Below are 13,736 nucleotides of genomic sequence, written 5' to 3' on the forward strand. Positions count from 1 at the left end.
ATCATGCCTACCTCTCGAGTCCTCAACAGCTTCAACATGGCCGGCGAAGCTACGAAGGGAGAGATCACCCTCCTGGTCATCATGTCTGGACCAGTTCGGAATACCAAATTCCATGCCATCGAAGGCGACATGAGGTACAATGCATTGCTTGAAAGGCCATGGATACACAACATGTGGGTAGTGTCGTCAACTCTTCATCAGATGATGAAGTTTCCAACAAAAGATGGTATAAAACGGTATATGGAGAGCAGCATGTGGCGAAAGAGATCTTCGCGGTTCACAGGGAGGCACCGATTTCCATACCCTCCTCGAAGGAGGAGCTAGAGGGAAAACCGATCCCCGAGGACGACGAAGAAGACTTCGTCACTCCCTGAACCTTTGTTTCCCCTGAAGAATCTGATGCAACAAAATCAACGATAGAAGAACTAGATCAAGCTATTTTGATCAAACATCTCCCAGATCGGAAGGTATACTTAGGAACGGGACTAACCTCAGAACTCAGGAAAAAACTAATTCAATTTCTTATGAATAACATCGATTGCTTTGCTTGGTCCCATTTAGACATGACAAGGACCCCGTCAGAAATAACCACTCATCGACTAAGTGTCGACCCCAGGTTCAAACCGGTGAAGCAAAAAAGGAGATCTCAGTCCGAGGTAAAACACGCGTTTATCAAGGTCGGGGTAACAAAACTCCTCAAAATAAGGTCTGTTAGGGAGTTCAAATATCCCGAATAGTTGGTCAACGTGGTGGTAGTTTCCAAAAAGGGGAACATGTAAAGAATGTGCGTAGATTATAAAGACTTGAATAAAGTGTGCCCCAAAGATTCATTCATGTTGCCCAACATCGACAGCCTGATCAATGTCATGACCGGCCATGAGATCCTCACCTTTTTCGATGCCTACTCGGGTTATAATAAAATCCATATGAACCCGGAGGACAAGGAGAAGACTTCGTTTATCATGAAGTATGGTACGTAATGCTACAGTGTGTTGTCCTTCGGGCTGAAAAACGCAGGAGCCACGTACCAACGCCTAGTTAATAAGATGTTAGAACATCAAATAGGCAAATCTATGGAAGTTTACATTGATGATATGCTAGTTAAGTCCTTGCGCACAGAGGACCATTTGACTCATTTGCAGGAAATATTCGATTTCCTCAGAAGCTACAACATGAAACTTAATCCCGAGAAATGTGCGTTCGGAGTGGGTTCGGGCAAATTCTTAGGCTTCATGGTGTCAAACAGGGGGATTGAGATCAACCCCGACAAAATCAAAGCCATCGAAGAAATAACGGTGGTAAACAATGTGAAGGTCGTGCAACGGCTGACCGGGCAGATAGTTTGGGCCAATTCATATCAAGGTCATCAGACTAGAGTCATCACTTCTTCTCCTTGCTCAAAAATAAAAACTACTTCGAATGGACTCCGGAATGCCAACGTTCCTTGGAGGAGTTGAAGCGGTATCTGACAAGTCCACCTTTACTCCACACCCCAAAGGAGGATGAAGCGCTATATTTGTACCTGGCCGTATCCGAGGTTGTGGTAAGTGGTGTGCTAGTTCGAGAAGAGCAAGGTACACAATTCCCTATTTATTATGTAAGTTGGACCTTGGGAGATGCCAAAACCAAGTATCCGCACCGGGAACAATTGGTTCTTGCATTGATAAGCGCATCTCGAAAATTAAAACCTTATTTTCAATACCCTCGTATTTGTGTTTTAATGACATATCCTCTTTGAAGCATATTGCATAAGCCCGAATTATCGGGCCGACTGGCCAAATGGGCCATCGATCTCGGCGGGGTATGATATCGAGTATCAACCCCGAACGGCTATCAAGTCCCAAATTTTGGCTAATTTTGTGTCCGACTTTATGCCTGCTCTCGTGCACGAGGTAGAGAAAGAATTCCTGCTAAAAACGGGCACATTTTTGGGGGTATGAACCTTATTCATTAATGGTGCCTCAAATATGAAAGGGTTCGAGCTCGGCATAGTTTTGAAGCCGCCTATGGGCGGCATGATTAGGCAATCCATAAAAATCGCAAAGTTAACTAACAATGAAGCCGAGTATGAGGCTATGATTGTAGGTCTGGAATTGGCCAAAGGCCTAGGAGCGGAAGTAATCGAAGCAAAATGTGATTCACTTCTGGTGGTAAATCAGGTAAATGGGAGCTTCGACAAAATTCAAGTCACATTTCACCGCTTCAAAGAATGGACTCTGGTCCACATACCTTGGGAGTAAAATAGCGAGGTTGATGCCCTCGCCAATCTGGGTTCGTCAGTCGAGGAAGATGACATACTTCCCCGGGCTGTTGTTTAACTATCCAAATCAGTTATCGAGGAAGGCCATGTCGAGATCGACTCCACTAGCCTGACATGGCATTGGAGAAATAAATATATCGACTATCTGGAAAGCAGAAAGCTACCCGCAGACCAAAAAGAGTAAAGGGCCCTGCAAACCAAAGTAGCCCGATTCTCGCTTGACGAAAATAGAACTCTATACGGAAGAACCTTTGATGGGCCCTAATAGTATGTTTGGGACCAGAGGACATAGATTACGTGCTCCAAGAAATCCACGAGGGAACCTGCGGAAATCACTCCGGTGCCGACTACTTAGTCTAAAAGTTTATCACAGCAGGCTACTATTAGGACAGCATGGAGAAGGACACCAAAGAATTCGTCCGAAAATGCGACAAATGCCAAAGATTTGCACTAATGATTCACCAACCCGGTGAACATCTGCATTCAGTCTTGTCGCCATGGCCGTTCAAGAAGTGGGGGATGGATATTGTCGGACCCCTGCAAACTGCACCAGGTAAAGCAAGATTTATCTTATTTATGACTAACTACTTCTCAAAATGGGTGGAAGCGCATGCCTTCAATAGAAGATACGAGAAAACGAAGTCATTAACTTTATCTGGGACCATATCATGTGTCGATTCGGGATTCTCTTCGAGATAACTTGTGATAACGGGAAGCAGTTCATCGGGAGCAAAGTAACAAAGTTCTTCGAGGATCATAAGATCAAAAGGATCCTATCAACACCCTACCACCCATGTGAAAATGGTCAGGCCGAATCCATAAACAAGACCATCATTCAAAACTTGAAAAAAAAGTTAGAAAATGCAAAAGGAAAATGGAGAGAAATGTTGCCCGAAGTACTATGGGCATATCGAACAAATGCAAAATCAAGCACAGGAGAGATACCTTCCTCTCTAGAATACGGCTTCGAGGCTTTAATACCGGTCGAGGTCGGAGAGCCAAGTGCCAGATTTCGGCTTGCCACCGAGAGCTCAAACAACGAGGCTATGATTGCTGCCCTTGAAGTACTAGATGAAAAGCGAGAAGCTTCACTGGTCTGAATGGCTGCCCAAAAACAAATGATAGAAAGATACTATAACAGGAGAACAAATCTCCAACATTTTGGGGTCGGGGACTTAGTCCTAAGGAAAGTCACCCTAAACACTTGAAACCCTAATGAAGGGAAGCTAGGCCTAGGCTGGGAAGGACCGTACCACATCCTCGGAGTTATTGGTAAAGGGTCCTATAAGCTCGGTACCATGTAAGTCGAACAACTTCCAAGCAATTGAAACATATCAATGCTCAAACGCTATAACTGCTGAGGTGTTCGATGGAAGACACCGAAACATCCTACGACTTTGACATCGATCCCTTTAACATCGAAGGAGCCAAAAAGATAAACAAAAAGCGAAGTAGCAGTCGCAATCCACACTCTCGGCTACACCCGAGTGAATGAGCAAAGGACCATACCGCGTCCCCAGAGCAAGCAGTTGAAGAATATCGAGCCTTGAAGAGCCATAACTGCTAAGGTATAATCGTCTCCCTTTTCATTTATGCCTTACACTAACCTATATGCACATATCTGGTTAGAAAAATCGAAGCACCTTCTAGCTTGGAGACTTTAGGTTTTAAAGCATGCGTTGCACTCTTTTCCTTCAATTGGATTTTTATCCCAATAAGGGTTTTACCGGCATGGTTTTTAACGAGGAAACATCTATATGCTATCTAAGGAGAACTCAACAAGTATTCAAGGCTTCTCTTCAATCAACCTCAAATACTGGGGGTCATACCCCGGAAGGTCATCTCCCCGAAGAAATTAAGACAAGCCAAAAAGGGTATCAATAGAAAAATGATGTATCGGGCCAAACGGTCGAAAGAATCGTGTCCGCATAGAATAATTGAACCCTCAACGGCAAAAACTATGTAATACTTGTGCCAAGTAATCAAAGAATACATTTTGACTTCTACCATCGGAACGCTTTGTGCTCCGAGCGAAGATTGCTATTTTTACAAGCAATGGCCCCAGGGCCAGAAAATTCCCAAACTCTCGGTGACTGATATCAAAAGTTCGAAGGCGTAAGACTTCCGGGACGGAAACTTCAAGCTCATAAGCCTTCAATAAGGCAACATCAAAAAACGACTCCAGAGCCAAGAACTCCGGATGTCTCAGGGAATGCCACCCCATCAAATTATCGAAAACTCGAGGCCATAAGACCCCAAGCGGGCAGCCTCAAGCTCGAAAGCCCTCCATATGGCGATTCCCAAAAACATAAGACCTCCATGAGGCTTATCAACAACATAAGACCTCCATGAGGCATTATCAAAAACATAAGACCTCCATGAGGCATTATCAACAACGTAAGTCCTCCATGAGGAATCTTCAACGCTATAAGACCTCTAGGCATACCCAAATCTGTAAGACCTCAAGACAGGCCAGATATATACTTGTACCAAGTAACCTATCTGTAAGACCTCAAACAAGGCATGCTCAAATTTATAAGACCTTAAAAAAGGCATAATCCCGATCTTAAAGTCAAGGCTATATATTCGAACTTGTAAGACCCCTAAAAATACATACCCTTGATATAGACACCGAAGCTACTCCACTCGAGGAATAAAAGGCTACGGCCAAACACAATGACTCCGATCACAAGGCTCTGGCAAAACTAACACGACTCCGGGACGCCTGACTTTCGCCATAAAATCACAGGCGTTCAATTACTTCGAAAAGAATCGGTTAATCAGGCTACCCTCGGCATAAGCAAAGAGCTTCGATCATTTCAGCTCCATACAATAAAAAGGCTTCAAAATAATTCAGCCATCAAACAAAACCTCCTGAGGTGCTTGTCTATAATCACACATTGGCTCACAATTGAGATTCTTATCGAACCGTCGAAGAACCGAACAAACACAAAAATCTCAACGAGGGGAAAATAAAGCCTATACTAGAGGTCATACCAACTCAATGCGTAAGAGCCACTGTCGCTAGCTTAAGTTAAAGGTCGTACCAACCCAATGCGTAAGAGCCACTACCGCCAGCCTAAATTAAAAGGTCATACCGACCCAATGCGTAATAGCCACTGTTGCCAGCTTAAGTTAAAGGTCGTACTGACCCAATGTGTAAGAGCCACTATCGCCACCTTAAGTTATAGGTCGAACTGACCTAGTGCGTAAGAGCTGCTGCCGCCAGCCTAAATTAAAAAGTCATAACGACCCAATGCGTAAGAGCCATTATCGCCAGCTTAAATTAAAGGTCATACCGACCTATGTGTAAGAGCCATTATCGCCAGCTTAAAAGAGCCTCAGGTCTGACTAGAAGTCACATAAACCCAATGGCCGACCCAAACAAATTTAGGGCTGATATTTAGACCTAAAGGTCTATAAACTCGAGTCAAGAGCTTGACTCGGGACTTAGTCCCAAATGGTCAACTTTTGATCGTCACAAATTGCCCAGCGGTGGCAAGAACCTAAGGGTTTAATCTAAGGTCTAAATTTTCGGGCCAATTGTCGAAGCAAAGGAAAAACGAGGAATTATGAGAAACGAAAGGCTATTTATATATATTGCTCACAAGGGTACATTCACAAGGCCTATAAAGCCCTTACAAGGGAGAGAACAAATAAAACCCTAATCTACCACCGGGTCTATGCCTTCGACGGCTCCCTAGGAGGTTGTGCCCCCAACGGCTCCGGTCGCGGTCCTAGGGTCTTCAACGGCCTCTTCCCCTTTGGGGATTTCACCTTCATCCTCATCATCTCCTGAGCCACTGATCGACTCATTTTCAAGGGCAAGTAGGCCCGCATCCTTCTCCTCTAGGGTATTCAACCTCTCGAGCTTGGCAGATAGATCAATGCCCCCTGCATGTGTCACACCTCTCCTTTACACAACATCCCGGAGGAGGGCGTAAGTGTAAAGAGAGTTTTTCCTATTAAAGGACAATCGAAACGAGATTCTTTATTAATATCAGAGTTGCCACCTGGGAATTTTATGGCATCCCAAGTCACCGGTTTTAATCCCGAATCAAGGAAAATATGACTCTGTTTGTCATTCTGCGAACCAGAAATCCGAGTAAGGAATTCTGTTAATCCGGGAGAAGGTGTTAGGCATTCCCGAATTTCGTGGTTCTAGCACGGTCGCTTAACCATTTATACTTGGCCTGATTATCTTGATTTACTAAATACATTTTTTAATTTGTTGCAAGATTTTATTACCGCTTTTGGTTAGATTGTTTACAATTATAGACCTACCTTGAAACGAATTACGCGTACGTATATTCGTATTTTTTTAATATTTTTTTTATATATATATGTAAAGAATCGTGTCACGCGTACGTGTACACCATAAGATTGATAACATATTTTTTTATTTTTTATTTTTTACTATAAAAATGAATTTATGGCCGAAATTGTGCGTGATTAAAATAAAATTATGAACACTCGTCACTCTTGTATGATTAAATGGTGAACTTCTCATCTCAGGTTATATGGAAAAAATCAATTTTAGACTAAGTTATTATATGCACAAGTTATTTATTATTTTCCTAGGCTTAAGACTAAGTGTATATATTTAAAAACTTACCAAAGCGAATTACGTGTAAAACTAGGAAAAATTTAATTGATAAGCAAACTAGTAGTTTTCGAAGAATTTCCATTATTCTACTCGGAGCGAACTCTACTTTGTATATCTTTGATTTAAAATGTTGCAATTAGTATTCATAAACCCGACATTCTTCTACACAACTTGTTTTTAGTCCAAAGTTCTAATTATTTGGTTAATTTGCTTACGATTATTGAGTTTGGGATAGATAAAATCAAACAAATTTTTATCTCGGCTTATGCAAGCTATTTACAAATAATAAATCTATACTTTGTAAAAATCATTGACATTATTTTTATATACTATTTTTTAAGAAATGAGTTAATCGCATTCCTAAAATAAATGGGCCATTTGTTGTTGAGAAAGAGAACTAATCTACAAATTGATTTAATAAAATGACATTACATGTAACGTAAATACACATCTGAACCATCCGAAATATTCCAATATCTTAATCGTAACGAATTATATCGATTCACCTCTCACTTATAGTTATCCGCATTATTAGGCCCTATTTTGTATAAACGAGAATACTTATGTCAACTAGAATTAAACAATATCAGACTTGACGAAGTTTACCAGCGTGGTTCCCCGATATTTTCATGTTACCAAGCGCTTAGTTAACATGGTCTAAATACAAAGTTTAAAGAATAGTCAACTTTCTACCAAGTCTCCTGTCTCGACAATTCGAATATAACTATACTTAATGAGATTCTGAAATAAATAGAATTATTGCAAAGCTTATACTAACTTCAAAAGAGGATGATTAACTAATAGTTCTCATGTCAAGCGCAAGCTAATAGTTAACTAAAAAATTGAAACTCGACTAATGCCTTCAAATGAATAGCAGACATATTTGAAATTCCAGATTTCATTTCTCTATAATATTGAAACTTTGCAGTATCATGAGTCTAAATATATACCTGGAAATGAGGGTAAAAGAGGTAGTATTCAGCAGTAGCAGCAAAAGAAGCCCAACAGCAGAAATAAAATGCCAAACAATTCAGCATATTTGAACAAAACCAACAGAACCCGCGAAAACCAGACGAACAGTAGCAGAAATTTTAAGAAAATTTCAGATTCAATCAAACAGTATCATCAAACAAGTCCGGACAGATGCGAGGAAACAGTATTTCTGATTTTTAAAACTCGGGAAATGTAACCTGAAACTCTTAATCTCGAAATTCAACCTTAACACTCTAACTTATAATGTAAGGTTCTTTTTCTTCTTCTAATTTTTTCTCTCTTTCTTTTTCTATTCTTCTTGCTGTTTTTCCAAAATCAGTCCCAAATTCTCTCTAATCTCCCTTTTTTCTCTGTCTGTTTTTTCTTTCTGTCCTCTCTCTTTCTGTGTGTGTTCTCTGTCTGTCCGTGTGTGTCTTTATTCTGTCTTCTTTTTTCTGAAATCAGTCCCAACACACCCTTTTATACAACTTGTTTCCCCTCTTCTAGCCTACTGCCCGGACCCCCCTTTTTTCTTTTCAAATCAGTTTTTTCCACTCAAATATCACTAAGTCTGAATTTTTCATTTAATCAGCCACTAAGGACAAATTTTTCCCTTAATTTCAGCCCCCATTTTCTTTTGTTCCCCAGTATTCTTTAAACAAATACATTAGTGAACCCCACCATTAGTTGTCTATTATCTTTACACAAACCCACTTAGGAATGTCTCAAATCAGTCCACTAACAGGTTTAAATATTCAGCAGCCCTTAAACAAGTATTCATGTAGTTTATTTTCCCCAAACTAACCCTTAACTACTTCTGAAAACTACTGCCCTGAATGTTACGAAATTACTGCCCTACCCACTCCCTTTCAACCTGCATTGAACCTCTCCAATCTATTCAAATCCAACCACTAACTGAATTTAACTACAACAGCTAGAACCAATTCAATTTGAAACTCAAATGACCATTCAAACCAAGATAGATTTAAATTAGATCAAATGGTATTAACATAAGAATAACGATCCAGGGTAATCATTGACCAATAACTTCAGTTCAAGGAACTGAATGTACCAACAGGCTCAATTCTAAGTTCAACATATAGCAATTAACTCCTTTTTGTACAACTTCAGAACATGAATGAATCAAGACGGGAATCAGACAGGAATGAACCATAATTTAGACTTATTATCAGACTAATCTTAACATCCAAACGTCCCATACCAATTGACAACACTTATTTGATCGATTATTCAAATTATAGCATATAACAATTATAGCAAACATAACAAGTGAAAGAATTGGACAAAATAAAAGGTCCATTGAAGATGAGCAGAATTAACTGATAGAAGATGGAAAACTAATAGAAGTTCACTAAACAGATACATAGATAAACAAAAATCATACATATAAAATAAAAGAAAAAGGAAAGAACCTCATAAATATTCCGACCCAGGCTCGAACTTGAATTGGGACATTCTGAGGTCGAACAGACTTTAATCGAAGTATCCTCAATTGAGAATACTTCGGTTAAGGTCTATTAGAGCTCAATCTATTATTTAATTTGGACAGATTCCATGGCTTGGATTTTTTAGGGTTCCTGATTTTTCGATCTAAAATTTGAGCATTTCTAGACATATTCGAACAGAACCAAGATCTTTTATGTTATGGGGGAAACCTAGCGGATATCAGGTGTGAGTTTGGGGTGACAAAATTACGTATTTAAATGACAAAATTACGTATTTTTTTGTGATTTTTCTTTTTGTAAAACAAACCTATTAATTCCTAAATTGAAAAACTAAATCCTAAATGCACATGCAACACATATTACATTATATTATTTTTTTGTATTTTTAAATGCATTAATAAAATTACACACGCACATATGCCTATGCAAACAAACAGGAAAACCATACAATATTTCCTAAAAATAACACATAATTAAAGAAAAGGCCTAATTTTGGGAGTTATTTTGGAGTAATTCGTATGAGGCAAAAATCACGTGCTCACAGCTGCCCCTCTTTGTCCGGAAACACGAAGAGTTTTCGTGCAAAGATAAAGTGAGCGGATACGAGCGATTTTTGCCTGTTTGAATACTCCGTGGGAAGCATTTTTTGAAAGATTTGACCGAACCTCTGCTTCAAAGGTTTCCTACATATCCATGGCTATAAAGGAATCAGGTCAATGTAGTTCGGGAAGTTTTGGTAGCTGGGACTACCATGAGACTGCAATGTTACTGCTGTTGCATGCTGCTTTTACTGCTTGCTGACCTCCTTATTGCACCCTGCTTAAAGAAAAACAAAAAGCTAGACTAGACCATGGTATTACAAAATCTTATCTAGGTCATGCCCTTGTGTCTCTTGTTGCTTTCATGTCTTGGTGATTCCTTTGGTATCTTTTGCTTCCGATTTGTCTTGTATTCTCTTCAGACTACCGATCTTGAACTGCTTGTTTCCTTTTTTGTATTGTTTTTCATCGAGTCTTGTACTTACTTCCTCTGCTTGGGATTCTTTGTTATTTCCCGCCGGGGATTCCGATCGGATTCCTCTACCTTTTTGATTCTAAGCGTATTCCTCCATTATATGGGTGGGCTCCTAACTTCAACCAACAATGTCAAAAATAAATCGCCATTCTGTTCTTCAGGGGGGCTCCTGACCTCGAAATTTGAATTATATTCCTTTGTTCTCCAGGTGGACGCCTGATTGCTGATACTTCAACTGTTCTTCCTTGTTCTCCAGGTGGACGCCTGATTGCTGATATTTTCAATTGTTCTCCAGGTGGATGCCTGACTGTTGATGTTTCCATTGCTCTTCCTTGTTCTCCAGGTGGACGCCTGCTTGCTGATATTTCCATTGCTCTTCCTTGTTCTCCGGGTGGACGCCTGCTTGCTGATATTTCAACTGTTCTTCCTTGTTCTCCAGGTGGATGCCTGCTTGCTGATACGTTATTGCTCTTCCTTGTTCTCCGGGTGGATGCCTGCTTGCTGATATTTCAACTGTTCTTCCTTGTTCTCCAGGTGGACGCCTGCTTGCCGATACTTCATTGCTCTTCTTTGTTCTCCCAGTGGACGCCTGCTTGCTGATATTTCAACCGTTCTTCCTTGTTCTCCAGGTGGACGCCTGCTTGCTGATATATCAACTATTCTTATTTGTTCTCCAGGTGGACGCCTGCTTGCTAATACTTCATTGCTCTTCCTTGTTCTCCAGGTGGACGCCTGCTTACTGATATTTCAACTGTTCTTCCTTGTTCTCCAGGTGGACGCCTGCTTGCTGATATTTCAATTGTTCTTCCTTGTTCTCCAGGTGGACGCCTGCTTGCTTCCCTCACCGGGTGTTTCCTTAAACAAATATTGTTTTTGCCCCTGTTTAAAATTAAGTAAAATCTTGTTAGTTTAGGGCTTGGTGGTTAGTTGTGGCATTCTTGCTGGGGGTGAGGTTTCTCTTTGTCCTGTTTTACTGCCTTGAAGCAGTTGAAAACACTGTTTTATCCTCATAATTGATCCTTAACCGTAGGATCCCCAACTATTGTCTTCACTTCAAACCCTTTCAATCGTAACCATATGTCTCTCATGACATTACTGAACCACTTCTCTGATTCAACTTTTGCTCACACCCATATCTTATTTTCATCCCATTACCTCCCGCCTATCATGGCCGTATTGTGCAGTTTTGAATCTTTGTAGTATACCTTGACATTCCTTTTTATTTGCTGGAATGAAACTTACCTCAAAAGCTTTAGATGAGTAAGACTATTAGTGACGAAACATGACGATTTTGACAATTAAGAATGAAAAGAAAAATCCAAATTTGGATGACTGTTGGAGATAGGAATAAGGAACTTATCTGATTGGAGTCACTGGCACCAATGATCAGGGTATGCATTTTGGATTAATCAGCCCAGTCTATTTAACCAATCTCCTTTTCAATTGTTTCACTTTGCTTTCCAAAATTTCCACAACCCAATTTTACGTTTTGCCAACTTACGGACCTTGTTCGACATGCAGTGTCTTAAAGAGTTTTCACCGACAAACCTCCCTCATTTGTTTATTTCTTAATTCCTTTTCGCCTTATGGTGCCTGTGAAGGTTTTCACCAATAAGACTCTCTCATTTTACTTTCTCTTAGCTTTCGTCGTTTCATGGTGCCCGTGAGGGTTTTCACCTATAAGACTCTCTCATTTTCATCGCTTTTTCCTGTTTGGACCAGAGTGTTATGAATCACCTCCATTTGTTCGACTCGGCATTTTTCTAAGATTGATCAAAAGGTCTTTTGGGATGTGGTTGGAATGAAAGGGTATCAAAAAGCCAAAACAATTTGATATGGGTTTAAAATTACAACTCTTGGAATCATTTTTCTTATTGCCAGCACAATTCCTGCCCCAGTTTCTTGCTTGGGGTTTTTTTGATGTTTTATTTTACTATGTTATGCTATGCACATTATGCATATTATGCACCCTATGACCAAACCGTGAGGCACCTACGTATCCTCTTTGAGGAATCAGGTCAAACGTAGTTCACTCCAATAATTTTATTTTTTTTCATTTTTGATTCCAAAAGAGGGTAGGAAAGAAACAAATGTGGCTCAAAGGGGGAAGAAAGGGTACAATGTTTAGATAGCAGAATAAATTGCCTTCGTCATTCCAATCTTCGAAATAATGCCAAGTACAAACATTCAATAATTATACCAAAGAAAAATCATGCATAATATCTCTTTACTGCATCAGAATTGATAGCCATGTCTATGCATTTTCCTTCAATATCTGTTAAACATAATGCATCGTTGGACAATACTCTGGTCACAATGAACGGTCCTTGCCAATTCGGGGCAAACTTGCCCTTTGCTTCAACCTGATGTGGAAGAATACGTTTTAGCACCTATTGACCCACTTCAAACTTTCGGGGACGCACCTTTTTGTTGTATGCTCTTGCTATTCTTCTTTGATACAATTGGCCGTGACATACTGCTGCCAATCGTTTTTCATCAATCAAGTTTAACTGCTCCAAACGGGTTTTGACCCATTCATCATCATCAATCTTAGCTTCGGCGATGATCCGAAGGGAAGGAATTTCAACTTCTACAGGAATTACCGCCTCAGTGCCATATACCAACAAATAAGGAGTTGCTCCTACCGAAGTGCGAACAGTAGTGCGATATCCCAACAATGCAAATGGTAATTTTTCGTGCCATTGTTTTGAACCTTCTACCATTTTCCGAAGTATCTTCTTTATGTTTTTATTGGCTGCCTCGACTGCTCCATTTGCCTTAGGCCGATATGGGGTAGAATTGCGATGTATAATCTTAAACTGTTGACATACCTCTCTCATTAAGTTACTGTTAAGATTAGCACCGTTATCTGTGATGATCACCTTTGGGATTCCGAATCGACATATGATATTTGAGTGAACAAAATCGATCACAGCTTTCTTGGTCACCAATTTGAATGTTTTGGCCTCAACCCATTTGGTGAAATAATCAATGGCTACCAGAATGAACCTATGCCCATTGGATGCTGCCGGCTCAATGGGTCCAATAATATGAATGCCCCAAGCGACGAAGGTCCATGGTGCCGACATTGTGTGCAACTCGGATGGTGGAGAATGAATCAAATCTCCGTGTATCTGGCATTGATGACATTTGCGCACAAAACTGATACAATCTCGCTCCATGGTAAGCCAATAGTAACCAGCTCGGAGAATTTTCTTTGCCAACACATATCCGCTCATGTGGGGTCCGCAAACTCCCGAATGTACTTCAGACATGACAGTCGTAGCTTGTCTAGCATCTATGCATCTTAATAATCCAAGGTCTGGTGTTCTTTTATACAAAACTCCTCCACTTAAGAAGAACCCATTTGCCAACTGTCTAATGGTTCTCTTTTGATCCCCTGTGGCTTGTGCTGGAT

The sequence above is a fragment of the Nicotiana sylvestris genome, chromosome 5 (genome assembly GCF_000393655.2).
Source record: "Nicotiana sylvestris chromosome 5, ASM39365v2, whole genome shotgun sequence".
Classification (NCBI taxonomy): Eukaryota; Viridiplantae; Streptophyta; class Magnoliopsida; order Solanales; family Solanaceae; genus Nicotiana; species Nicotiana sylvestris.